At 36.8% G+C, this 21,084-nt stretch overlaps 1 long non-coding RNA gene across 2 annotated transcripts in view; it reads left to right on the top strand.

Moving 5' to 3' along the window:
- Nucleotides 1–21,084, top strand: part of LOC113458565 (uncharacterized) — a 59,725-nt gene that overhangs the window by 35,203 nt on the left and 3,438 nt on the right. For both annotated transcript variants that reach the window (XR_003378927.2, XR_003378928.2), the window contains 3 exons: nt 1,412–1,584; nt 12,039–12,143; nt 14,356–14,585. This is a non-coding gene — a long non-coding RNA (uncharacterized LOC113458565). The remainder of the gene's footprint in view (nt 1–1,411; nt 1,585–12,038; nt 12,144–14,355; nt 14,586–21,084) is intronic.

Below are 21,084 nucleotides of genomic sequence, written 5' to 3'. Positions count from 1 at the left end.
TGCACTTCAGAAACTCCAGAATAGTTGTCACCACCCTGGTAAAATAGATTCTCTTACAAATAAGTTCTTTCATGGAAGATATGAATCTCATCCTGAGTGACACAGAGACCCATTTAAGCACCAAAATAACTTCTTTTGAGTGAGGGTGGCAGACTCAATCATGGTGTCATAATTGCAGATTGCCAGTAGAAGCCAGTCACTTTCAGGCAATTTGGTGAGAAAGAAGAATCCCTGGTCAGGAGATTTTTTTTCCCTTTAAAAAATGGCTCCTTTAGATGGCAATACAGATTATGGCTTTATTTGCATGCCCCAGATCCACCTGATGATTGGGTGGATTCTTTCTTCTATGTGGGTGATATAGGGAGTCTTGTGAGCTTAGTCCTAACTTGGGCAGCCTATCAAACATGTACATTAAAACATACTCTTTGTCAAAATTTCACACAGTGCATGGTCTTCTCAGGTACTGGTAACTCTAAGGAACTACCCGTGGTCACTGTGCAGTTCAGAGCTCTGAGAAGAACAGAAAACCTGAGAAAACACTGAGCTCATGGTCCTAATACCAGTTCCCTGAAGCAGTGCCTATACCAGGAGTGCCAGGGCAGTGGCAGGCAGCCATCTACACTGACAATCCCTGGGGGGGTCCCTGGTGCCATTTTCATTATTCTCAAACAGCTGCCTTTCAACAATTCCCATGCATGAAGGAGTCATCACAGCCTTCAGCCAGACTGCATGGAACCACTCACCTTGAAAGTAAACTATTGTAGAATTATGGACAAGGCCTGACCACAGAAATATCTTGGCACTCTACAGGTAATCCTGACATTCCTAGGGGTGACGCTGGAGTATCCAAACAGAAACCCCTTGAGATTCACTGCTTACAAGGAAAATTCAAATTTTGCAAGACTAACATTCACTCATAATAACAAATTCATCCTACTTTTTGTAATCTGTTTTTGTCTGAGTATAGACCATTTTCAAGTTTTACTTATAGCCATGGTCAAATTTTAATAAAAATCATTGTATCCAAATCAGAGCATACACATGTCCATGAATTTATAAAGCTGATCTACAATATTTCAGTAAGTAATGGGCTCTCCACCTTCCCTAATAAACACAAATATAGACAAACCCTACACTCCCCATCTGTCACCAATTCTAAAGGCTCTCACTATGACACTTTCCACTGATTCAAGATATGAAATAAAGATAGGAATATTTTCTGGGGGAAATCATGGAAACCTTGGAAGATCATCTTAAAACCTCTGGGAAACAGAAATTCAGAAGCAGAAGGAAATGCTAGGTCCTCAGCCATTCCTGATGTTCCTCAACACAACTCTGTTGTTCCTATTGACAGAGGAATAATTTCAGCTTGAACTGAGATAAGGCAAACCTGCTCCTTTTTTTATTGCAGTATCCCTGAAGGTCTTCTCATCTTCCCAACCTCCTACTTGATTTTCACCTTCCCATTTCTGGTCTATTGTCAAGAGGCACAGATTTCCAGCTCCCAGGCTGCATTGACTGTCTTGATCAAGAGATTCTGCTTCAAAAGACTGTGAGAAAGGTTTGAAGATTTCACCTCCTGAGGTAACTATCAGGGCTGGATAAAATTTTTAGTCATACCTCAAACTTTGTGTCTAAGGGTTGGGTTTTATTTTTTAAAAAAAACCTTTAACATGACTTAGTGAAATTTAATAATTGTCTCTGTAACTGGCCCTGTGTAGTAAAAGAAAAAATATGTTTAATTTAGTGCTCATTTTGAAAAAAACCTGTATGTAGTGTTGCATTTTACTATGCAAAAACCAAAATTATCTGGAAAGTTCTGTGCTAAACCAGCTTTGTCTTCAGATGAAGACTTTGCTACATTTTTTACAGAATCTGTTTCCTAATCTCATCACATGGTTGCTCAAAGAATTGTGATGAAAACATTAAGTTCCCTACAGAAAGATTCAGGGGTCTCTGTGCTCAGGGAACAGTTCTGAGTATCTGAAATCTGTCATATTAAGCATAGTTCATGCCATAACAAAGGGCAAGAACTTCATGAAGTGATCATAATGTGGTGACTTCCAACAGTCAGAAATATCTTTGCTTCCCATTACTTGAATCTGAAAATGTTTAATTTACAAACAGAAATGGCAGTCTAGAAAAATTTCAAAAATTCATGAGCTGTTTCTCTGTGAGCACTCTCAGGTATCTCAGCAGTTCATATTCCCCTGCTTCCCTTCATCCCACTGAGCTGCCAGCTGGGCACCTCATGGAATCCACAGCCTGTCCTGTCTGACAGCTCCCTGGGAGATGGAGCAGACTGACACACTGCCTTTCTCTGCTGTCTCTGTCTCTCTCTGACATATCTTAAACACTTTTTTGTTCCTAGAGTTAGTTCTTAATCATGGACTTGCAATCCACAGAGATTGATCCTTCCAGAGCCAAGTGGGCCAGTCTATTTCTTTTTAAAATCTTAAGTAAATAGTGTATTACCTTTTTAAAATCTTAAGTAAACAAGATCTCAGTACAGGAAAATTCCTTTCCTCCACAGCAGAAAAGTCAACTTGAGAAGCACAGGTAATGGGGAATAATTAATGAATTTAAGTACCATTGTTGAAGGAAAGGAGAGTAACAGATACACTTAGTAGAAAAAAAATCAAATTAGAGGGAAATTGGCTGTAAATAAATGTAAGATACAAATTAGAATAAAATGTTTGTCTTCATCTTTTCTCACCTAGATATTGAATATACTAAGACATTATTCTCAACTACTTGGCTAATGCCTTATCTCCAATTTTATGTTTTCGATTATTGATTTTCTATTCTAATTTTTATATTACTTATTTATGTTTTCTAATATGTATTTCACACTTGGGAGTTGCTGATATTCCAGTTTGATGTAAAAGCAGGAGCTTAGATTTTCACAACAAAAACATCTACATTGATAATCCCAAGGAGACCCAAACCCACTGAATTCTGCAGATAATCTAACATGACTGAATCATTCTTACTTTGGTTCTTTAGCAAGCAAATATAGTGTAGAAAATTATCTACCTGAACAAAGCTGATATCAATAATCTAAAAGGTGGGATGCACATGATTTTTATTTTATTTATTTATTGCTGATACTCAAATTAATCACTTAGGCTTCCCCTTTCATCCCTGAAGTGAGATTTTGGCTTCTGAAGGCTGAGCAATGTTGAAGACACACCTTAGCACAGGATGGCCCCTCTAGAATACTGATGATAGGTGAACTGTATTTCACTGCATGGGTACTTTTTGTAGAATGCAAACTAAAATGAAATGAAGTGGTCAATTATGATTGTTGAAATATGTAGTGGGGAGTTAAGAAATATTTAACTATTAATTTATTCTAAGCAAAAACATTTTTTTTAAAAAAGCTTACAGTAAAACATTTTGAATGCCTTTTTTAAAGGCCAGAGTATTTATGTAGTGTTTTTTTTAAATGCAGTTGTTTTTAAAATATAATAACCCACAGATCAAGCATAACATTCAACTGTCCTTTTAAAAGTTCTATGTTGTGAAACACTTGTCAAATTAGTTTGTTTCCAGTTAATTAAAATTAAATATAACCAGACCAAAACATTTTCTAATTTGCAGCTCTGCTCCTTAAATCAGTATTTTTGAACAATATGAACTGTCTGGTTTAATTAACAGGGAATAAGACTCTTGAGTTTGGTCCTGTATCACATCTTGTATAAAATAGTGTTTCTAATCCTGCATTAATTTACTCTCCACCATGACTAGCGCAGTTCAAAGACAAAAATTAATATTTTCAGGGCTTAGCTATGCACAGTTATCTTTTAATCTTGATTTCCACCCACGCCACAGCTCCCCAAGCAAGAGGATTAAGAAAATAGGACAGGGAGTGCATTACTGTCATTGTGCTCCAATGCATATGGAAGATATTGGAGGATAATACAGCACTTTATCTAACCTCAGCCTGCTCCAAAGTACACTCACCAAGTCACATTTTAATGCCCCTCTATGGATGCTATTATTTTGTCCTTGCACAGTCCTTGACAGCAAAGGGAAATGGTCTGTGAATTTTGACATCCAACTGTTACAAAGAGAAGTGAGCTCAGACATAAGAAGGATTTTAGGATTTTTCCCATTCCTACCCACACAGCTCCTCCAGACCAGTCCTTAGGTGAGTCATCTCAGTGGGGTTGGTGTGAGAACAGGGTTGGAAAATGTCACTTTTGCAGATAACAATGTAAAGACTGGTGCTATGTTCATGTTATTTCTCACTGGTAAGATACTGATGCTCTGCATCTGCAGATGCTGTGGTGGCTGTATGTGCCTTTTGGAGTGGCTAGCACTCTTATTCCATGGCCAGTGACAATGTTTGGAAACCAGAAGTGAATTTCCCTTGGATTGGTAATGCAGTGCTGACAGTTGCCATCCTATCACCACTGGCTCGGTGGTTTGTGGGAGACAGTGGGGTCAGACACCCAGTAACTGGTTCCTCTCCAGATTTTCTCTCTAAAACACCATTTTCACAAAGTTCATACCTGTCAGGGAAAATGAGTAAACTCCATGACTGGGCCTGTAATAATTTTGGTTTTTTTGTATTGTTATGCTAACATGCAATTCAACAGACGCCTTACTGGTGGAAGTAGGCAAAAAAAAAAAAAAAAGGAGGAAAGGGGAGGAACACCATAAAATTGTGTTCATGTTAGAAAAATGACTATGTTCTTTGTTTACACTTTCACTGTTGTCAGTGGCACATCTTCCTGCTGCCACCTGTGTGGAGCAGAGTTCAGATGCTAAATCTCATTAAATTTAACTACAGCTTCCTAAAATTCTTCTTCCTAGAATTCCACTCAGTGAAATGTTTAATGAAAGACAAGTTCTCATTATTGTGTGATTCTTTGAAGTTGTTGTTCTACTGAAATATATCTCTATCAATAAATAAAAAATTAACTCTTATGCCAGTATGGTCCATTAAAAAACTGATGCAGAACTGTAACCACATTGCCCAACAAATGGATTCTGCACATTCAATCACATTGCAAAAAGCGAAAAAGATGTTATTTGGAAAAAGAACAAAAAAGGAGTGACAAAGTTGGTTTGCAAAGGACATTGAACCTGAGCATTTTTGTTTTTGTATTTGGACATATGACCATCCTAACAGAAATGGAGAATGTAAGTGATTGTCCATTTACACATTCTTAATTCAAATAAAAAGGGAGATGATTTTTTTTTTCACTGATATTTTGGGCTAAGTCACATCACAAGGCATGATAGATGCAGAAATTATTTTGTTGCAGTTAATCATTGGCAGCATTTGCTGTGCCACAGTCATTATCTTGTCTGATTTCAAGTTCCTATTACAGAAAAGTCTGGTTTAACCTTTGTGTTGTATCTGCCAGACCATGGAGGACGTCTCAGATACCTTGAGCCACTTTCAAGTAGTGCTAAGTATTAAATGCAGCTGACTGAATTGAGTCCTTACCAACAGCTGCAAAAACACAAGTAATTTATTACACCAAACCCTACTAAATTTGCATAAAATTAGAGAAACCTCTTTAATTATATGAAAATCCAATTATTTTCAGTACTTCTGCTTTGTTAAGCAACAGATTTATTTTTTTTCTTAATTGAAAGAAAATACTGCAAAGAAAGTGTGATTTAGCACCTTCAAAAAGTACATACAGGTTGATAATTCCTGAAGCTTTTACAAAAGACTTTGGTCTTTTCAAGTATGCTCCTTGGATACTTCATCTATTTTTAAATCCCTCTAATGCATTGTCTTCACAGGAAAAAATGCCCTCTTTGTGATCTACACTTAACCACAGCATGCAGGAGCTTGGACCTGATAATAACCATAAAAATAGGCTATTGTGTCAGAACTGTGATACAGTTATTCCACTATTTTATCTCTGACAGTGGCCAACAGTGACTGTCTGGGAGGTGGCATTATGCAGCAAATACTAATACTTCCCAAAACCACTCTCCTTGCCTCCAGCAGTTTATAGAATCAGAGATCCATTCAGATGACTCAGTGACTTCCAGAAACAGACAGCTGTCCTTGTAAATAGCAGCCTGGGAAGATCCTGTATGAAAGCTGCTGCATCCTGTATGAAAGCTGCTCTTTTCATATTTTTTTCAATTTTCTACTTGCTAGTTTCCTTTTAGTTCATTTCTATTAGGCAGTTTGGTTTTGTACCGGAAAAGACAACAATAAGTTTATCCCCATCCATCTTCTTTAGGACCCCTATGATTTACAGGTCTCAGTAATATCAGTAATACTCTCCTGAACTGTCTGTTTGCAGGTTGAAAAAGCCTGCCCTACACAGAATGCAGAGCCTTTTCCAGACCTTTCATCACCTTTTTTTTTTTTCCTAAAGAGTTTCTCGCTCCTTTTCTTCATTTTTCTTTTTTTTTTTTTTCTTTTTCTTTTTTTTTTTTTTAGTTAAAAAGTTGGGCGAATGAGAATATCATAGCCTTCAGATGACATGGACAAACTGTGGACCAGTGCAGGGGTATAGTTTTTTTTTTAACTTATTTTTTCCTATAATCCTGAATATTCCACTTGCTTTATTGACATGGCTTATCTGTAAGTTAATATTTTGACAGAATTATGTACTGTAACTTCAGGTGTTGTTCCTGAGTAATAACAGTCCAATTAAAACAAATCATTTTCTATGGAAAGTTTGGACTGTTACACTGTTACTGCTTGAGCCTCACTAAAAATTTACCTGCATTTAATGTCATCTGTCTTTTTATTGCTTCATTATTCAGTGTTGTAATATCCTCCAGAAGCCGTTATCTTTCCTGTCTTCCTTACCATAAATTACTTAGTGTCATTAGCAAATTTTTGCCTCATTATTCACATCCTTTTCTCAGGATAGACACTAGGGAACTCTGCCACTGACCTACCTATGCTGTAAATCTGATTGCTTCTTGCTATCCCAATTTTCATAATAATTAACAAATAATTCAAGCAGAAAAAGAACTCCCATTTTATACTGCAGCAGCTTTATTTTGGGAAGATTACTTTATGCCTTTCTTACCTTATGCCTATTTTATTTAATATCTTTTGGAAGGTGAGATAAATATATTGGCAAGTGTAAATAAATATATTAAGAGCACACATTTTTTGGTTCTTTAAAATATCCCTGCAGGCATGTAAGGGCTGACTTCTTCTCCAAAGGAAACCTTGGCACACACCCACTATTTATCCATGTGTTCATCAATTCTGCTCTTCATTAAAAGCACTACTGGGTCTCACACCATTACTCTACAATTCCTGGAATCTCCCTTCAAAGATCTATTGGGCAGCACATTAAGCAACTTCCAGTTCTCTGGAGCTTCTGCACAAGTATATATTGATCATATATTGATCATATCTATCCTATTGAATTTAATTTATAATGATCACATCAGTCTTCTTATAGATGAAAATTCATGTACTATAAAGACTATTAAGTTATACAATATAGGATGTCATTACATTCTGTTTATTGCTTCACTTGTACAGCAATTACAATACTTCAGTAGGAAAAAAATCAGAATTCATCTTTTAAAATTAAATTCTCCATTAGCATAATCTCTGTGAGACTTCATTTTCAGTAGTTCTCAATTGTTTCTATCTCATGTGCTGCTTTAGATATCCATTAGCATAAAACTACTTTCTTTTGTCATTCACTGCTCAGTGTTTAGCATTTCCTTTTAATCGGAGAGAAAAAATGAAAAAGGATTCTATGAATAGGATTTACTACATAAGCATAAAAACCTGCTACAGAAAAGACATTCAAATATGTTTTAACTTCACCCAGTGCATCAACACACAGCTCACTTAGCAAATAAATGATACTTTCACAGCTAGACAAGACCTGTTCTATTTAAAGCTATGAAATCAGGCTTTAATTGAATCTCACTACCATTTTACTTGCACTGGAAAACAGCACCCAAAAATTGTGAAAAAAATAACATTTTTCAAATTAATATAAATAACTTATTTTTTTCACAGGTCAAGCACATTTTGCTTTTGAAGAATAGCACTTTTCCAGCATAATATTTTTTTGTTTAATAACCTGATGTTGAGTTTGAATTCAGTTTGGTGCTCTTTCAAATACAGAGTTAATATGAAAAGAATGGCCTTTGGCCACTAGAGAAATGTGAGAAAGCTCATGCCTCAAAATCACTAAATATTATTTTAGAAATCAAATCAACTTCTGTATTTGGCAACACTTGATAAGGAGGCTGGTTTTAGTATCACATTACCTCTCCCATCAGAGAAGTCAAAAAATGAAGGGATGTCCAAAAGATATGTGAAAAGCAAGGTATGTAAGGGTCTTTTTTTTAGTTATTACTTGTAGCTGGAAAAAACCCTGACATTTAGTCTAAACTATTGCTTTTGTTTCTCCTAATACTTGTAGATCAACAGGCACGTTGTAAAAAATGACTAATCCCATCCTAAAGTGGGTTTGAGAGAGAAAAGGTGAATTGTTATCTCCTGTTCCTCTCCTTCACAGATTCTAAAAGTGGGCAGGACACTGAACTGTTTGATAATAAAACTTAGGTACAAGGAGAAGCAGAAAGGATTCACACTCTGTAAAAAATTTCTTTCACCCTCCAATTTCCCAAACCACTGGTTTTAATGACATGTAGAATCAGGCTGGTACCAGAAGCTGTTGCTGCAGTGATGTGCGGCAGCAAACGGGACTCCCCATCCTGGGCTCTCTCCCAGAGCGGGGAACTGACACAGTGGCCTCGTGTCTGCTCAAGGTCCACATCAGGTGAGGAAGAACCCCATGGGCCTGGGCTGTCAGAGTGAATAATATGCAAAAATGTGTTTAATACTCACAAGAAGAGTGTTTTGATAAAACCATCTTCCTTACATAAATGGTTGTTTGGAGAATAATGCCCTGAATTTTGCCTTATTCCTGGCTAAGAAACTAAATTTTCAGGAGAAAGGTTTTGGTTTGGTTTGGTTTTCTAAAAGTCTTTTTTTTGTTTGTTGATTTGTTTTAAGTTTGTTGGTTTTTGGGTTTTTTTAAGGCAACTGGTTTAATTTTAACACAGCAGAAATCTTAAATCTGTGGATAATAGTTTAAATAGTTTTAAATAGTTTAAATAGTTTAAGCTTTCAAACATTACTTTCTGAATATAATACAACCATGAATTAATTCAGAAGAACACTGTTATTGCACTTTCATATTACAAAGGTAGCTTTTTCCAGTCTTTAGTTGAGACAGGAGATTCCTTCTGATAGATGTAATAGAGAAACATGATCTATGTCAGATGGAGACACACGGAAGTAAATTACCTGCACTGTGGTCTCCATTCCTTTTTCTAACACTGTGTTAGGATGTTCATGTTTCTGAGTCCCATCAACTGAGCTCAGCCTCCATGCTGTGGTGATTTCTCATTTCCCATTTTAAACGTGGCTGTCTCTATGCCAGCCCTTGACAGACTTACCCCCAGAATAGACACATCAAAGTAGATAAGAGACAGAAAGCATGACAGAGGGGAAACATCATAGAAATAGCAAGGTGCCCTAAGTGAATTTCACATAAAGTCGATTGGTAATTGTAAATTTGGACCGGGAAATCTGGACGATCACATTTGCTGTCACAAAAAGTCTCACCACAATTACTGGTTCCATCCTCATTAGTCCTGCCTCCATTAATTCCCTCAATAGCTGCATCCATCACAGGAAGCTGCAGATAAATATGTCTTGGGGTGACTATGGTACTGTATCCTTTATCATCTGCTTCATGCCCAGAGGAGATGCTCCTTTCAGGATGTTTCTTTCTAATTTGTCTCAAACTGAGACAATATACTATGGGAGAAAGGTGTTGAGGAGACAAGGTATTTAAGAGGGAAAACCAAGACTGAACACATAGAACTAAGATAATAAACTATCCAGATAGCAAAAGAGATTTAAGGACCTAAAAAATATTTCACCACTTGCAAAGATGATTGCATTTTTCTGCAGTTTAGCATCCAGAATTGAAATGCCAAAGAGATATAGCATTAGAGTGAGAGGTGAAAAGGACTTAGTGTGAAATGGTGCCAGGATTTTATATCGGAACAACCCCCATACTCAAATGTGTTTTGTTACAGAATGTCCCAAAGCAAGGTGATGCTGGGTCCCAGTCTTAGAGCTGTCCCAGGTGGAAAAGCAAATGGATTCGCAGTGTCTGTGCCCTGCAAGTGAAGCTGCTGTTGCAGAGCCTCAGGAAGCACAAGGGTTGCACCTTTATTATTGGAGCATGTCCAGAGATGGGCAGCAGAGTTGGTGAGGGATCTGGAGGGTAAATCATGTGAGAAGGGCCTGAGAGAGCTGGGGATGTTCAGCTGTGGTATTTTCAGGGTCCCCAGGATGAAGGAGGATCTGTCTCCATGTTCTTAGAAGGTTAATTTACTATTCTATTCTATTCTATTCTATTCTATTCTATTCTATTCTATTCTATTCTATTCTATTCTATTCTATTCTATATTATGCTATACTAAAACAATATTAAAGAATAGAGAAAGGATACTTAGAGAAGGCTTAACAAGATAATAATGAAAAACACGTGACTGCTTCCAGAGTCCTGGCACAGCCAGATGGTGATTGGTCATTAAGTAAAAACAATTCACTTGTTGGATAAACAGTCTCCAAACCACATTCCAAAGCAGAAAAACAGGGAGAAGCAAATGAGATAATATTCTTTTTCTTTTTCCCTGAGGCTTCTCAGCTTCCCAGGAGAAGAAATCCTGGCAATGGGATTTTTCAGAAAATATGACAGTGACATTCAGCCTGAAAGAAAGGATGTTCAGGGAAATTATTGCTCCCTACAAGCACCTGCAAAGAGGTTGCAGGCAGCTGAGGGTTGGTTTCTTCTTTCAGAAACTGTGGTTTAGTTAAGGTGTTGGTGTTTGGTCAAAATTTGGACTCAATGACCTTGGAGACCTTTTCCAGTCTTAATGATCCTATGATTCTATTAATTCCTAAGCAGAGTCAAGGCAGTTCCTGGTGGTACCTTGGTCCTATTTCATGCTGAACTCAATTGTTAAAACAATTTACGATTGTAAAATCCCACTTGATCCAGCACAGCAATATGTTGTCATGGAAACCTGAATCTCTCCAGTCATTAATAACTTTCTTCACACAGGAACTTAAGTGCCATATTTTTCACATTAAATCAAGCTACAAGTTTCCCAGCTGACAGTAATATCAACAAAATTTATGAAGAACAGTTTCATTAATGGTATGCCAATATTTAATCTGAGTACCATTTGATAAAAGTAACATTTGAAATTACTATAAAATTAATATATAAACCGTTAAATGTCATAAGAATTAAATTTTTATATCTTTAATAGAATCTAGAAATATATCATGAGATATATATATATTTTATAATATATATTTGATTTTTGTATTTATAACTGTATAATTTTATATAAGAATACAATGACTTGAAAACTTTAAAAATTTTTTCACAGTGATAACTTTATTTGAAGTATGTCAGTCAATATTCATAAAACAAGAAGTAACCTCAATTTTTGAATTGTACTTATAATTTTAACAGAAGTTTCTTTTACTTACTTGTTTCTCTTCCTCTTGATCTTGGCTATAAAGCGATGAGTAAAAGTAAGCAAGAAGATTGATAATAAAGTTCAGAGATGAAAATATTATTTTTATGAGACCCTGTGTATTTAAAATGTGCCCATCAAATACTCAGAGACGTGTCAGATAAACAACTGGGCTTTTGGATGATAAAACACTGAAATTATGATTTTTGTTTTACCAGTGACAGTCATTAGAATAGCTTGCTGACTTTTTTTGTTGAAACTGAAGAAAGAAATTTTTTTTTTTGTTACATTCATACATTTTTTAAAGTATGTATTCTGTGTGGAAAAGAAAATTTTGTGTTTTGCTTTGGATAAGGTTTTTTAATTTAAAAATGAACCTGTTCAGAAGAAATCTGGATGTTGGTGAGTGGAATACACAATTTTGATTAAAACCTTGCTAATCTGCTCCCTGGTGTCATAGTTTATTTACTTCCCTTCCTTTATTCTCTTTCTATTTTCAGGCTCACTGACCTGTACCCATCTTTCACATGGTACCTCTGACTGTGGGGCTCTCCTGACACACTAAAGCAGCTCTACAAGAACAGAAGAAAAGCAAGAAAAGCACAGTAAGTGAAGTGGGACCCTTGATCAGGAAAAAAAAGGAATTAAAAAACTGCTGAGGGCACAATGACTGCAAACTGCAATGCTGTGATATCAGAAGTTTTGAGTTTTAGCCAAAGCTTTTGAAATAGTCTTCAGTTGTTTGCTTGCTATTTCTAAAAAATCAATAGTTTAAAAAAAAGAAAAAGCAGTTTCCTGATAAGTCCTAGTTACTATAATAGTTTCTGTGGCCAAATAAATATAGAAATACACTGACACAGGGGGAAGACTGTCCTTTATTTTTGATTTTTCCCACCCACATATGATATAGGGTATATCACCTCACTCTGCTCTTCATTTCCAGCTCCACATTTGTCCTGTGCCTCTGTGCTCTTTTCCTTGGGCTCTTTTCAAATGACCCATGATTCACTTCAGAGAGCTGTGAATTTAAGGACTGATCTGAACTGAGCTCCTGGCCAACACAAGCAATGGATTTTCACTCTGGAATTCCTGTTTCTGGACCATTATTTTTCAAACCAAGAATGAATGTAGAGACTCAACAAAATAAGAGAGGTTTTATCATCATTTCCTGCTCAGTACTGGCAGTTAAGCCTTGCGTCTAAAATTTTATTGTCTGGTATTATCTCCTAAGCACTGATTCTATTAACTTCTCTCTCCTAGATTAAGGAGGATGGTGGCATCAGAAATATCCACCCCTATTGGTAATTCTGGACTTTGATTAAATCTGCTACTTACTTCTTTCCTTTAAACAGAATACATTCAGCTTTCTAAATTTTTCACTAAAAGAAAAAAGAAAAATCCTCCGATCTCTAATCATCCCCACAAGCCTTTTTCTGAATTTTCCAATCTAGCATCATTTTTACTCCAGGGTGGGATTTACTGCTGGACACTGTATCCAAAATCTCTCTCTCAGGTAACAGTTCTAGTCATGGGGAATGAAAAGGACTGGATGCCCATCTTTGACAGGCAATTTTCACTTAAACAATTTGCAAGACACCAAAGTTAGTCAAATATGGGTATGGTTCAACAAGTTGTCTTGTAGAGAGCTCAAATCTTAGTTTCACTATGTGGGAGGAGTAAATATTATGGAAAGACAAAATTGTTGCCACAACTGAGCATACCTGGAATCTAAACAGGGTGCGGAAGAGGAAAATGAAGCTGCAATACCAGTCCTTATCACTTTTCCACCTAAACATTCCCTCCTAATAGGCAGGCTCATGGTGTAGTGGTTAGAGGGAGAAATAAAGAGTAAAACCCTTTCTTGCTCTGTTGCACAGAGATGCCTTTCTTCCTTTACCTGCAAGTTACATAGAGCCATTACAGGGTGGTCATTTAATTAACAGGCAAAATGAACTTCTACCTCTCACAAAAAATAACACACATAAATGCATCTAAAATGTGCAGAGTTGATTTTTTCACAGCCCTTCTGTTAAATACTGATGTTGGAACTCTCAAGGATGTCTTGTCCAAAGGAGTCCATGACAGCAAATCTGAAATCTCTTATGGCTGAGGCAGTTAATTTCCATTATTACTTGGAAAATAGGTTGCACCACTCAGGGACACAACTGCATTCCTAAAACTAAGGAGAAACACTAGAATTCTAATATCCAATAGGAATATCCAATGGTAGCCAAACTACAAATATAACCATGGTCTTTGACTAAGGAAGTCTGCCTCTCTTGGAATTCCTTTCTATCATTCTTGAGAATATTTTAGTTCATTGAGTGCCATCAGGAAAACATTTGGTTTTATCAAATATTTATACCAAATATGCCAAATATATATACCAAATATCATCACCACCCTTTAATATCCTTCCTATTGTATTAAGATAATGATAAAGATGGGTTTCATTTTTAAAAACCTGATAATCCACAGGCATGAAATCTTCCTTGCTTCCATTCACCTTTATACCAAAGATCTCTTTTCATGTGATTGGTTCACAGATTTCCCTGGTGTTTATGGATCCCATGGAAAATAGATTTTCTTCCCTTCAGCATCTATCATTATTGCAATCTATCTATCTATCTATCTATCTATCTATCTATCTATCTATCTATCTATCTATCTGTTTGTCTGTCTGTCTGTCTGTCTGTGTTACACACACAAAGTGTTTAATAATTATCTTGCTATTTATCTTATCAGCTTGAAAGTTATTTTTGTACAAATAATTATCTCAACACATCAGCTAAAAGCTGTATTTCTTTCTCTTTCCAGCACTTTCTCGGAATATGCCAAATGTTCTGGGTGACATCTGTGGTCTTGTTGATCTGCTTTGGGATTCTCAGTGCGCACGTGTGGCTCAGAGGAGTCTTGTACATGAGCTACAGTTCAATTACTGGCAAGAAATATTTCTGTCCATGAACTCAGGGACAATGGAGATCCCTTGCTCTCTAGGAAGACCAGCTCCCTCCAAAGAAAAGAGGAATTAGGGACAGGGATCTCTGGTGAGTATTTACTCAATGGATTTTTTTATTCCAGTACTCTTAACTGCATCTGTTAGAGCAGCACCAACATTTGCCAAGGGACAGTGGTAGTTATCCTGGAAACCACAGCTCTTTCCTAGGCTTTAGAGAGGAAATAGAACTCTTTATTTTTGCATTTCCTCTGAGCTTTGTTGAAAAGGCATGTTCTTATTCTCCCCACTAAAGCAAATTTGAAATCAATGGGTCTTCATCATTAACGCATGGTAAATTAATAACAACTAGAACTCTCTGATACTGAGTGGTATCTCCATTCAGACTCTCAGTTCTTGTAATCTTTGTTCAGTAAAAGTGTTAGTTTGTTCAATTCTAATTGTAGATCTCCTTGATGATTGTCAAAAAGACTATTAACAACTGGTGGAGAACAATAAAGTTGCTGGAAATTATCAAATCCTTTCATGCAACTTATGCAACATCTTCTGAGGTCCCCTAAAACACAACGTTGCAGTATCAAAGATTTTATCACCTGTATGAGCTACCCCTTTAAAAATTGAAAGACCTTGAAATTATGTAACCAGAGGAAAATAATCCCATTTCTTCAGGCCACACAACATTAATGGTTAGAATAATAATGAGTTTTGACCACACCACATTGTTATAAATTAAAATGAATTAAATATTTTGGTTTTTTGGAGTGCAATAAAGATAAAAATACATCTGCAAACAGCATAAAGAACCTATGCATTTATCAAACTTCCAAGTGCTTCAGTGGTCCAAGCAGAACTGTATGTTAGAGCAGCAAAGTCCCCTGGTTTGTGCACAGCCCTAATAGCAATGCTGTGATTTAGCCCAAGAGAGCAAACACTTCCATCAGCAAGGCAAGGGATGCCAGCATCTGCCCTTCCTATTGCAGGGATGACTCATATCCCTATCCCTGACTTCCACAGATCTCAGGGGATGGACATTCCTAAGGCTGGTGTGGACTTAGGTGGAAGAAATGTAATAACGTTCCCAGTATTTACCTAATTTAACTTTATTAATTAGAACTCTTTATTCCTTGCCTTTTTCTCAGCCTGTCTCTATAAACTCTTCTCAATTCAATCAGTTCCAGCAAACCCACCCTCTGATCAGCCACACAGGCAAGGTTGGGTGGTCATGGTCCCACAACACCTGCTGTCTTAGTGGAATTTTTGGCACTTTGTCACAGTGATTTTTCACTTCATTTCTGAAACAGGTGATGTGTTACATTTAGTCAATTCATGAAGTGCTTGATTTTTGCTAAATCCTTGTTAGGCTAAGTGGGCTAAATTAGCATAGGGTAAATCAGAAGACTTTGAGACTCATCTGAAAAGTTTTGACTGAAATAGATGTTCTGGTCTGGGTCTGAGCATGTGATTACTCACTGGAACAGCTGTGCCTATGGAAGGTCCTATGTGTATCCAGAATTTAATCCTAATTCTTCATCTTAAATAATTGTGAAGAAAACTGTATATCACAACCATAGCAGACAGAATGGGTGAGAGTAGGAAATTAGCATGCATGCAGTAATACTTAAAGCAATACAGGACATTTAGTTAGACTAAGAAATTTCTAGGACTAGACAATATCAGAAGCATGAGAAACAACTGAGTCAAGGCTTTAGATGGGCAAAAATTTAGAAGAAAACACCTAATTGCTAAACAGACATAAACATAATCTTTGCCTTATTTAGATTGCAAGAAAACAGCGTAATCATATCTCATTAGACTTTTATAGATTAAAATGTTTCAGAATATTGACTGAAGTAAAAAAAAAAAAAAAAAAGGTGGTTCTGGCACTCTGAATACTTTCTTTTGTCCTTGAAGAATTGGACTCTTAATCTTCCCATCTGAGATATTGAAATATTCTTGAAATTCAGTTTCTTAGATAAATTAGGTAAGATTTTTGCACTAAAATTATTTTTTTCTTTCTTAGGCATTATTATTTTTATATTGACATTCCTTTATACACAATTCTTACAAGTAATAGCAGCCACATGCATTTACTATGTCATATCTGCCTGGCAAGATTTATATTTACTGAAATTTCATTATTTTGCTAAGTAAAACTATTCTCATCTTGTTTTCACAGAAATCCAATTTTCATGTGTGTTTTTTTTTTAACTTGTGTGTTTTCCCAAGTAATATCAGGAGGTCAACTAATGTGAATAAAATAAATAGAATAATACATTACAAAAACCCAAAAATAAAAGCAAAACAAAACAAACAACAACAACAACAACAATGAAATAACCCAGAACAAATAAAACCCAACAAAATCAATAAACCAACAGATTTGAGCCTTCCTTGTGGGTCATGTGGATTACTTTTTTTACTGGTAACAAAGAGTACTTTTACAGTACAGCTGCATCCATACCATGGATTTTTTGCCATTTTCTTGCCAGTTAAAGTGCTTCTACTTTCTGTATCTCCCTAGTGGAAGGCATACACAGACCTATTTTAATTCCTTATATACCCTGAAATTTATTTAAGGAAAAAACAAACAAACAGAAAAAAATAGAAAAGTCATTCTTTGCTTCTTGTTGAGCAAAATACAACTCAGCATATCCCCCTGAGAAAAAAAACAAATAACAGAAAAATCTATATTAAGGGCAGAACAAGCAAGGGAACATCGCTGAGAAGGTATAAAGCACATCTTGCACTGTTTCAGAGGTTACTAAAATTCATCATAAGAATGTGGAGGAGGAAAAAAAGGTAAAAGGAAACCAGAAACAAAATAAATCAGAAAGAAAAAGCCTGGCTTATTAAAGTGCAGCACAGGAATAACAGTCCTGTGGCCTGAGAAGCAGTAATGAGCAGGGGCTCCTATGATCTCGTGCTGTCTCTAAGTGCAGCAGCCTTCACTGCTCTGTTCCCCAGCTGGAGATGATAACCAGGTATCCAGAGGATGAACCCAGCAAGGAGCTGGACACTCCAAGGGATGGGAAGGCACTGCAAGCTGGATGCACCAATGGCTTTGCAGAAATAGAGAGGCTCTTTATCCAGACAGTGTTAAGGCAAAGTTCACAAGTTCTGCTTCTCAGGTTCTTCTCTGGCCTGTCAAGTGAGTAAAAGACTTTGTATGTTCCAAAATTACGGAATGTTGACCCCACATTATCTGTTTCTAAATCACTGAAAGCCAAGTCATGCAGCCTCGTGTGCTCACATGTGGACTCCATGTGATTCACACGTGGACTCCATGTGATGCAGGAATGTGATCCCAACTTAAAAACACTACAATTAATTAGGTGTGAAAGTGCCTCAGCAATCTTCTGGACTGACAGATCACTTCAGGCTTTTCCAGGAGTTCAGAGCTCTTTCACTGAGGACACTACAGCTGTGAATGCTTTGGAGAACAGGAATGCACCTGTGCCAGAGATCTTATGTAAACCAGATACAGTGGATGGAGGCAGATTTTCAGAGTCACTAAACTATTTTTCTTCGCACTCTGATGGTACAGGATTCCTTCAGATCAATGCAAATGTAAAATATAAATCCCCTTTGTGAAGCCAAGGAAATGCAGAGGGGCTCTGCTGTAAAAAGAATCAGGTTTGAGGACTACATGAAGGCAGGCAAATTAAAATGCTTAAAACCAAATTACATAAGAAACTGGGGGGAGAAGAATTTCAGCAGATGAGTTACCTTGCCAGCAAAAAGGGACCAGCCAAACATCTCCAGATGTCTTTTTGTTGTTCCTGCTAGAAATTAGAACAACTGAAAGTCAGCCCAGAAAAGCAGCTTTGCTGGTCCCTGCAGTTTTTTTCACAAAGTCCAACCTCCCCCTCTACATTATATCTGCTGTCTTCTGTCACTCTGAAATGTGCTACTATTCTGAAACAGTTGGTGTTTCTGTTTGCTCTTCTTGAGCAGGGGTGGATGAAACAGGAGTGAGGGCTGGAGTGAGAGCAGGGACTGGTGTGTATTTTGTGGATTACATTTTTGGTGCAGGAAAGTATGAACACCCACAAAGTTCTGTTCTGCTGTACAGGCTGGCCAAGTCTGATTTCTATGGCTTCCTCCCACTCATGTTTGCCTTTTTCAAAGGTAATTTTTTCTCTTTTATGTCTAAGACATCAAGTCCATATTGCATAAGGTGAGAAAAGGCCTTCACCTCCCCAGGTTTTGAGTTTTTCTGTTGAATTTTGTTTTTAATTTCAATGGTGTATAATGATCCCTAGCTCTTTCAAAAAAAAATTTAAATTAAGACTTCTGTCATTGTGAAACAGTAGAAACGGTAAAGAAGAAAAGAGTTTCTTATGGTAATAGAAAAATAAACCAAACCTTGTACACAATGGACTGCAAGATTTCTTTGTATCTGCCTAACTGAGAAAAAAATAAACTGAAGGCAGATTTATTTATTAGGTAACCAGCCTGCTCTGAATCTAATCCTTTCTCAGGCCAAGTTCTTGAGTTTACCCCTGTAAATCTAATAAACTCTGAAGAAGTGAATGGCATGCCTCCTGGGTTACATCAGCATCAATGAAACTGAGTAAGTGAAATAGGTACAAAGGTGAACAAAAATGGGTTTATTTTTACAACTTGAAGTCCATTTGGAAGAGGTGAATGGTGAAGGGATATCTTGCCAAATTATGCCCTAGGGAAGCAAAGTGTAGACATATGCATACAGCCAATCATGTACTACCATCTTTAATGCTCTTTTTGGGTCATGTTCTAGTAACATTTACAACACAAGAACTTCCTGCCCATCATCTGCTAAACATTTTTTGAGGCATGCCAGACAGAACCACACTGTAACATCTGCTGATGTCAATACAGAAATAGGTACCAGTCATTCAAAAGCAGTAAAAATAAAAGCTGTTTTCCATATCTTCACATTAAAAGCAAGCCCTGTTTCAATGAATGTTTCAGCTCAGAAAAGATTCTGAGATGGGCTTTTCATGGTTACAAGTCAAATATTTTCCTCTCTCTAGAAGATATTCTCAACTATGTTTCACAAGAAACAAAAGAAAATAAAGTCCAGTTAAATAAAAATGTGGAAAAGTTGACAGTTAAAAAAGTGCTATCCATGTTTAGCTGATTCTCTAAATAATTGAAATCCTTCAAGTCAAAGGGAGTGTTTGTATTCAGTGTATTGGAATTTATTTCACCATTATGAGTTCAGCAGTTGTTGTGTATCCCAACAGAACAGAAGTATCACTGGAGTGTGCTGCAGCATAAATTAAGATGTTAAAGCAAGCCATCACTGCAAAGATCCTATGGCACAGGGAGAACTAAAAAATGGATTGATGGTGTGAGCAGAGATGTACTGTCTTCAGAGAGCAGCTCCAATTGAGATCTCCTCTGAGCACGTTTTGAATTTGAGAAACTGGGATCAGGATCTGGGTGTGCCCTTGCACCAGTTTTTATCACACTCTGCAATTTCCCGCACTGGCAACACTTAGAAAATTTTTGAAATATAAATGATCCTCATAGAGGTATACAGTGCAGCAAGAGCAGTCTGACACAGGGAAATTGTGGGATTCAGGTATATAGGGGAAATATATGTCCAATTGTGTCAGGAACCCACGTCTTTAAAAAGGAACTCACTTGCCGCAGGAAAACATCCAGATATGGACAACACTGGACAAACCAGACCAGTGAAGAGCCTTTTTTTATTATTTGCACATCAGTCTCAGAACATTGTTAGACAATGGAGACAGGATGTTAACAGCTCGCTGATCCACAGGGAATGCCAGAGAAGGTGGGGTGATACAGAATGATATAAAACCATCTCAGTCTAGATTTCTGCCAATCATACATAGAACAACACATACAAGCATTCTATCCAATCTTACAAAACACACCTAATGGTAGTTAAAACAAAGACTGGTTCATAAGAGACAAAGAACAGAGCTCTATTCATGCTAACCTTCTAAAGATATACATTAAATAACCTTTTTGCCATCCTTAAGCCAATTCTACAGAGGCCTATTGTTATTTGTCACGCATGCTCTACTGCTTGGGAAACTTTTCTGCTGTATTTGCAATGCTAACAAAACTTCAGTCTGAGGCCTATACTTTTTTAACCATTTCCTAAAAGCCCTCTAACTTTATGGACTCCAAAAGGAAATTAAACTGAACTTGGACTCCTGCTCACCAGCACATTTTCTACTACTACCTTTGTAGGGTGCATAATTTTTTCTTCGTTACTGGTACTCTGTAAAAATGTTTAACATAACTCTGGTACACTTTTTGTCATTTTAATTTTCTTTTGGCTGAGGATGCCACCTTTCAATCAATGAATCAATGTTCTGCATCCAGCAAAACTCATCATAGCTGGGCTTTTTGTTGGCTCTTTCATAGTTCTTGATATTACACTCAACCTCAAACTGGGGAGAAAATTTGCTTGAAACAGATTTGTGCTTTTTGGCACAAAGAAAACAAAAGCAACCTGACCAAACCTTGAACCTCACCATCCCACCCCAATTCATAGATTAATTCCAATCTATATTTGCAAATGTTGGTGCTCAAAAGATACTTGAAGTAAATGCAACATGACTGTTGGG

This window comes from Zonotrichia albicollis, chromosome 1 (genome assembly GCF_047830755.1).
Source record: "Zonotrichia albicollis isolate bZonAlb1 chromosome 1, bZonAlb1.hap1, whole genome shotgun sequence".
In the NCBI taxonomy this organism is placed as follows: Eukaryota; Metazoa; Chordata; class Aves; order Passeriformes; family Passerellidae; genus Zonotrichia; species Zonotrichia albicollis.
Note: the sequence above shows the minus strand (reverse complement) of the source record. Positions and strands in the feature narration are given on the sequence as shown.